The sequence below is a fragment of the Megascapheus bottae genome, chromosome 4 (genome assembly GCF_031878675.1).
Source record: "Megascapheus bottae isolate mThoBot1 chromosome 4, mThoBot2.hap1, whole genome shotgun sequence".
NCBI classification, from domain to species: Eukaryota; Metazoa; Chordata; class Mammalia; order Rodentia; family Geomyidae; genus Megascapheus; species Megascapheus bottae.
The window spans coordinates 41,209,705-41,216,722 of NC_143512.1; positions in this window are offsets into that span (position 1 = coordinate 41,209,705).

A 7,018-nucleotide genomic window follows, 5' to 3' on the forward strand; every position below is an offset into this window, starting at 1 on the left:
ATCACTTCTGGCAATTTTCCACTTGCCTTTACCTCTGTTCTCAAACATAACTCATCAGTTTACAACAGAATGAATATATGCCAACAACCTAAAGCAGATGATCAAACCTGCCTGAACTTGACCCGACAGCTGAAATAACCTCAAAGTGGAGAAATCTGTGGAGGCATAGTCAAAGGTGACAGAGTACCCATTATTAGCCATCCAGCAACTGCCCTGTCCTGGCCTAGTGTCTCCAAACTAAGAACAGCATCAACTTCCAGTGGGACAGGGTTTATAAACACAGGAACAAAACACATGCAGGTCTCAGTTTCTCAAGCAAGCTGATTTATAGTAGCTACATGAAAGATCATTAGGGGCTTGGGATATTCTTCAGCTGCACTGGGAGGTATAGGTTAATAAGAAATGGAAAACTGGGTTCTCACATAGCCATCAGAGATCAAAAGCTACCCTCAAGCCGGGCATGGTAGCACACACCTATACTCCTAACTACTTAGGAGGCTTAGATCTGAGGACTGTGGTTCAAAGCCAGCCCAGGCACTAAAGAATGTGAGACTCCAATTAACCATGAGAAAGCAGGAAGTGGGGCTGTGTGGCTCAAGGGGTAGGGCAGTAGCCTTGAGCTGGAGAGCTCAGGGACAATACCCAGGCCTAGAGTTCAAGCCCCATGACCTACAAAAAAAAAGAAAAATAATACCCTCAAAGTAGGCATTGGTGGTTCATGCCAATACTCTTTACTACTTTGGAAGCTGAGAGGATCTGAGAGGATCACAATTCAAAGGCAGCCCAGGTAGAAAAGTTCATGAGACTCTTATCTCCAAGTTATCACCAGAAAAGCTAGAAGTAGAGGCATGGTTGAAGTGGTACAATGCCAACTTTGGACAAAAAAATGCCAAGCCAAAGCAGAAGATCCTGAGTTCAAGCCCCAGTACTGGTATTATCAGCACCAGCACATACAAAAGACAAACAAGCAAGACCCTTGGGAATAACCTGCTCTAGTGAGATGAATATTGAAACTTGGAGCTAGACAACAGGTTTCTGATCTTCAAGTGGAGAGTGGATGACGTCTTAAAATCCCACACTGCCTCTAATATCACCCTCTATGGAGATGGGAGACAATTCTGATATCAGGACATCCCTCCATGGTAGAAGGCTGTTCTTCAGTCTACTCACACCTCTCTCCTCTAACCTGATGTAGACTTTCCCCTGAAGGGCAATTTTTCATAAACCTTTCATCTGTACTTGTATGTCCTGGCTCCTTTCCAATCTTCCATAACACCCTCCATTTATGGGCCCCAAGACTGAACATTGTTTTAATGATTGATATTGGCTACAGATTAAGAATTATATCTGTGAAAATATTTCCTTTATAACATAGCTCATGCTTATAAAGATTTATGTATGTAAGGAGCCCCTAGAGTATAACAGGTGATCTTTCAAAATTTTCTTTGTAGATCAAGTATTTGATATTTGGATACATTCTTTTCTCCCACAGGGACAATGCTGTAGCTGATACTTGGGCTGGCAGCCCAGCCAGTCACAGCCAGTTTCATCTAGAGCCACTAATGGTATCTGGCTGGATTAGAGAATAAGAATTATCTTGGTTTTGAGAATAGACATGCAGGAAGACAAAATGGGGATTTCTTTGGCAGTTTCTCACTGAGTACCCACAGTGAACATTATGAAATGGGTGGCTTTTTCTTGTGTATCTCCTCAGCTTCTCCTTTGATCCTTAGATCTCAGCTTCCTGAGCAGCTAAAATTAAAGGCGTGAGCCACTGGTGCCTTACTCTACTTGACTTTTCATTACTGTATATTTTAAAGTGGCAAGTAAATAGGGTGTTCATATTATTCCACTGATTTCTTTTTTCCTACCTCATATTATTGACTATACTATTAATATTATTTGTTGATATATATGAATATATTATTGCATATAGATATGTCCCATTCTTTCTACTACTTGGCATAATAATTCATATTTTAATATATAAAATGTGATGATAATTCATATCATGCTATAAGGTGAATGTAGTACTTTTTAGTAATTTTTCCTTTATAGGTATTTCATTTGTTTATAATTTTTCATAATTCCAACAATATGGCAATAAACTACGAGGTTTCCAAAACTGGATCTCATGATCTGGGCAGCAGAAGTTTCTGAGTAGAAGCACCAGGTTGGTATAGATGGGTCTTTAACAAGCCAGATGTTGGTGAGGCAAAATGTCCTCTTCAAGGCACCATGGATGGTATGAAAATAACCAAAGTCAACTCTGGCCCATTCTCCACATGCCAGCATTATAAAGCAGCTCTGTTGTGGGTCCTGGAGTCAGATAATGCCGAGAGCAACTCTGGTGCCCATAAGGTTGAAATCTGACTTGCACACCAGGTGGCCAGCTGCCTTTGCAGCAGCCCAGGGCAATTTAAGACCATCCATTGCTGTCTACAGCCTATTCCAGCTCAAGAGAATTGCCGAGGCTCAGCCCCAGAAACAGTACAGTCCCTGCTTCTAGTTACTAGCCTTCCTGTTAAGTCTGCCTTGTTTATCCTGTTTCCTCACATTTTCATCAGCAATCAACTAATTGTCAAGGGGACTTTATTGCACACAATGTACCTTGATCAGACTCACCCCTCCATCACTCTTTCCACACTCTCTGCCCCTTTCCAAACCAATTTCAGCATACGTTATTGTTCCACTTTCACACAAGTACATAAACTACTTGACCACATACAACCTCCTCCACCCTCTCTCCTCTCCCTACACCAATGTCCACCTTCTCAATTTGATAACAATACTGCAGTATGTTAAAGCATCTCATTATTGTTGTGCTTCTGCCAGCTTTTCTTTTTTCCATATATTTTTACTGTAATTAATAGAAGGGGTTACATTATATTCACCAGATAGAAGGTATATTACTTCAAAAATATTGATACCCTTTCTCATGTCATGATCCCCATTTCCCTCTCTCCCTCCCCCCGCACATCTTGATTTCCCCCCTTCCCTCTCCTATTTCAAATAACCAATTACGCATATATAAAATATATCAGATAACAAGGTGAAATATTGTAACAATATGAGATAACCAAGGGACAGCAAAAGAGATGAGAGATAACATAGTACATTAAGGACAACAATCACTCATTATAAGGCTTTTGTTTCTATATCCTGGAGGTCCTTACATTTAGCATCATACTATACAGCCTTATGTATCTAGATTTTGATCTATTGTGAATCTCTGCTAGGAGAGCCCAAGGTTTATATTGATTATGACAAATGAGGGAAACCATTGAGCCTATGTTCCTTTGAGTCTGGCTTACTTCACTTAATATGATTTTTCTAAGCCTCTCCATTTCCTTACAAATGGGGCAATGCCGTTCTTTCTGACAGCAGCATAGAATTCCATTGTGTACAAATACAAATCCTCTCATCAACTAAGGGGCATCTGGGTTGGTTCCATATCTTTGCCATGGTAAATAGTGCTGCAATGAACATCGTTGTAGTGGATTTAGTATGTCCTTGTTTCTAGATGATTGGGTAAATGCCAAGTAGTGGAATTGCTGGGTCATAGGGGAGCTCAATGTTTAAAGGAACTGCCATACTGCTTTCCATAGTTTCTAGCCGCTTTTCTAGAACACAGATGTTTACACTTTCTCAAATGTGAGATCTTTGTTGTGAATTGTACCTTTCATTACTATAAAAAGATATCTTGAAAATGTGGAGGAGAGAAGTTCCAGAAATACAGTTGACCAAGAAGATAAAGAATTTCCCTTCAGTTACTATTACAGAGAAATACTTGGGAAGAAACATTATAGATTAGGTCATAAGTAAATAACTATCTACATAACTATTCTATACTATTCTATATAAATATATAAATATAAGTATAGTTATATCTACTTTCATACACACACACACACACACACACACACACACACACACACACACACACACCTTACAGAGATTAGGAAATCTGTCTGTAGAACTCAGATACAGGAAGGACATTTGTTGTGCTAATAAGGGGAATGGCACTGCAGCCTTTGCAGGATTTGGACCAGCTGCAAGCCCTAGAGGTTCCTGGAATTTTAACACCTTTGCAAGCTAATAAAAGGTTATCTCTGATGTAAGCAAGGAAGACAACTGGAATTGAACATTCTGTATCATCTGACTTCCTGGGGGCTGGCTGTGGGCAAAAACAGGATCACATAAGCTCTCTAGGCCCTCAGGCTATAGAGATGGAAAGAAGGTCACTCTGAAAAACTTGAATCCCAGCCTGTGTCATGCAATATATGAGCTTGAATTTGCACTGTTAAAGATACCAAGCTGAGAAGATACAGCAAAGCTGGCTGAGGGCTGCAGATATTTGCAATAAGGGCCCAGGGATGGCTCAATTTGACAACCCAAGGCAGACAGACCCTCAGCAGGAGAATCTACCAAAAACAATCTCCTAATAAAAACATAATAATAATTTTAAAAGAAAAAATAAACCTAACCATGGGAAGAAAACATCTTGGGACTCAGATCCTAAAATGAAGTGAAAAAATGACCCCCAGGAAGTAGAGAAACAGAGCAATCTATTGTAAATCACAAACTGTGTGCTTCAAATGATCAACAAAAGAAAAAAATCAAAAACTGATTTTTTTTGTAATTTTTTTTCTTTTGAAAGTCCTGGGGCTTGAACTCAAGGCCTGGGCACTGCCCTTGGACGCTTTTTGCTCAAGGCTACTACTCTACCACTTGAGCCACAAAAACTGATTTTTTTTTTTTAAAGAAGAAAATATATATAAAGAATGCAGCTGTGGGGCTGGGAGTTTGGCCTAGTGGTCAAGTGCTTGCCTAGCATGTACGAAGACCTGGGTTCGATTCCTCGGTACCACATACATAGAAAAAAGCTGGAAGTGGTGCTGAGGCTCAAGTGGTAGAGTGCTAGCCTTGAGAAAGTCCAAGGACAGTGCTCAGGCCCTGAGCCCAAGCCTAGGACTGGCAAAAAAAAAAAAAAAATACAAAAAAAAACAAAGAATGCAGCTGTGTTTGGTGGTACAAGCCTATAATCCCAGCCACTAGGGCAGGGGGCAGGGAGCTACAAGTAGGAGGAGCACGTAAGCCTAAGAATTTGAGACCAGTCTCAGCAACAAAGAAAGACCCTCACTCAAACACTAATGAACAAGTAACTGAAAACAAAAAGCAGACATATAAAAGGACTAATTATTTCATAAATGAAACATATACTAAATCAACATACTTAATAATTGAATAAAAAACAGAAAATGGGTTGAGAATGTGGGTTAGTGGTAGAATGCATGCATGAAGCCCTGAGTTCAATTCCTCTGACCACATGAACAGAAAAAACAGAAATGGGGCTGTGACTCAAGAGGTAGAGAGCTAGCCTTGAGCACAGAGAGGCTTGGTGACAGTGCCCAAGCCCCAGGACCAGCAAAATAAGTGAATAAATAAGTAATAAAATTAAGAAATGACCCAGAATAACACATAAAAGTGGAAAGTAAGAATTTAAGATTCACAGGACCGGGAATTTGGCCTAATGGTAGAGTGCTCGCCTAGCATGCACGAAGACTCGGGTTCAATTCCTCAGTACCACATACTGAGACTCAAGTGCTGAGACTCAAGTGGTAGAGTGCTAGCCTTGAGAAAGTCCAAGGACAGTGCTCAGGCCCTGAGTTCAAGGCCCAGGACTGGGGGAAAAAAAAAAGAGGGGCCAGGAGTTTGGCCTAGTGGTAGAGTACTTGCCTAGCATGCACGAAGACCCAGGTTCAATTCCTCGATACCACATACATAGAAAAAAGCTGGAAGTGGTGCCGAGGCTCAAGTGGTAGAGCTCTAGCCTTGAGAAAGTCCAAGGACAGTGCTCAGGCCCTGAGCCCAAGCCCAAGACTGGCAAAAAAAAAAAAAAAGAATTTAAGATTCACAAAGAACTAAGTAACAAGTGACAAGTGGACATCCAATAAGGGCTATCTATGGGAAAGATGAACAGAAAATAGCAGGTATACAGAGTGCTAGTGTCTCACCCCTGTAATCCTAGCTAATCAGGAGGCTGGGATCTAGAAAACAGTTTAGGCTAAAGCCAGATAGAACAGAGTAGTTTAAGAGATGCCATCTCAAAGTAACCATCAAAAAAAGCCAGACTGGAGGCATGGCTCAAAAGGTAGAGCACCAACCCAGCAAGCAAGCCCAGTAAGCACAAGTTTCCGAGTACAAACAAAAAAAGGAAAATACCAATTAAGTAATATTCAAAGTAAAACAATTAAGATATATTTTCAGAATCATCAAGACAATGATTCTTAGTCTGATAAGCACCCTAAATTATATCAAATGCTGTCTAACAAACCACTTCAAATTTTAGTGGATTATGACAACTTCATCCACGTTCTCCCACAGTTTTGTGGCTAATTAATGTGGCATGTCTCAGTCGGGAAGTCCCCTCAATCCTCACTGTTAGGGTCTAGTCCCCCAATATTAGGGTCCATGATCAAAGGAACGAGTCTGACACAAAAGCGGAAGTTAAACAGAGTTTTATTCCCGCCTAGCATCAAGAATCATACTGACCGGTCAGGGCCGTCTCTAAGATGTGAATGTGAGTGAGAGGGTGACCGCGCCTAATCTTACAGGCTACTTTTATAGACCACCAGCCATGTGGTTGAGCTGGCCATACACAGGTGGCCAATGGAATTCAACATAGTTGATTGATGGCTGGGGCAACCACTGACACCTTTGCTGTTTGAACTGACATATCATCTCGGTGGGCTTCTGGAGCACTGCTCTGACGACAAAGGAAAAGGGAGGAGTTTCCTGGCAGGCCAAGGGGGGTAAGGTGGGGAGGAATTGGCGAAGTCCCTTTCACTCACATATTTGTGGCCAGCGGGCAGATGTGTCCAGTAGGAGTTGCCTTGTTCCTATCAACTGACCGAGAAGTAAAGGGAAAGAAAAGAGCCTGGTCCAGAGGATGCCCTGCACACAGCACTCCGTGCCCTCTGCTGACCATCACTCCCACCACCACACTAGCCTCTTA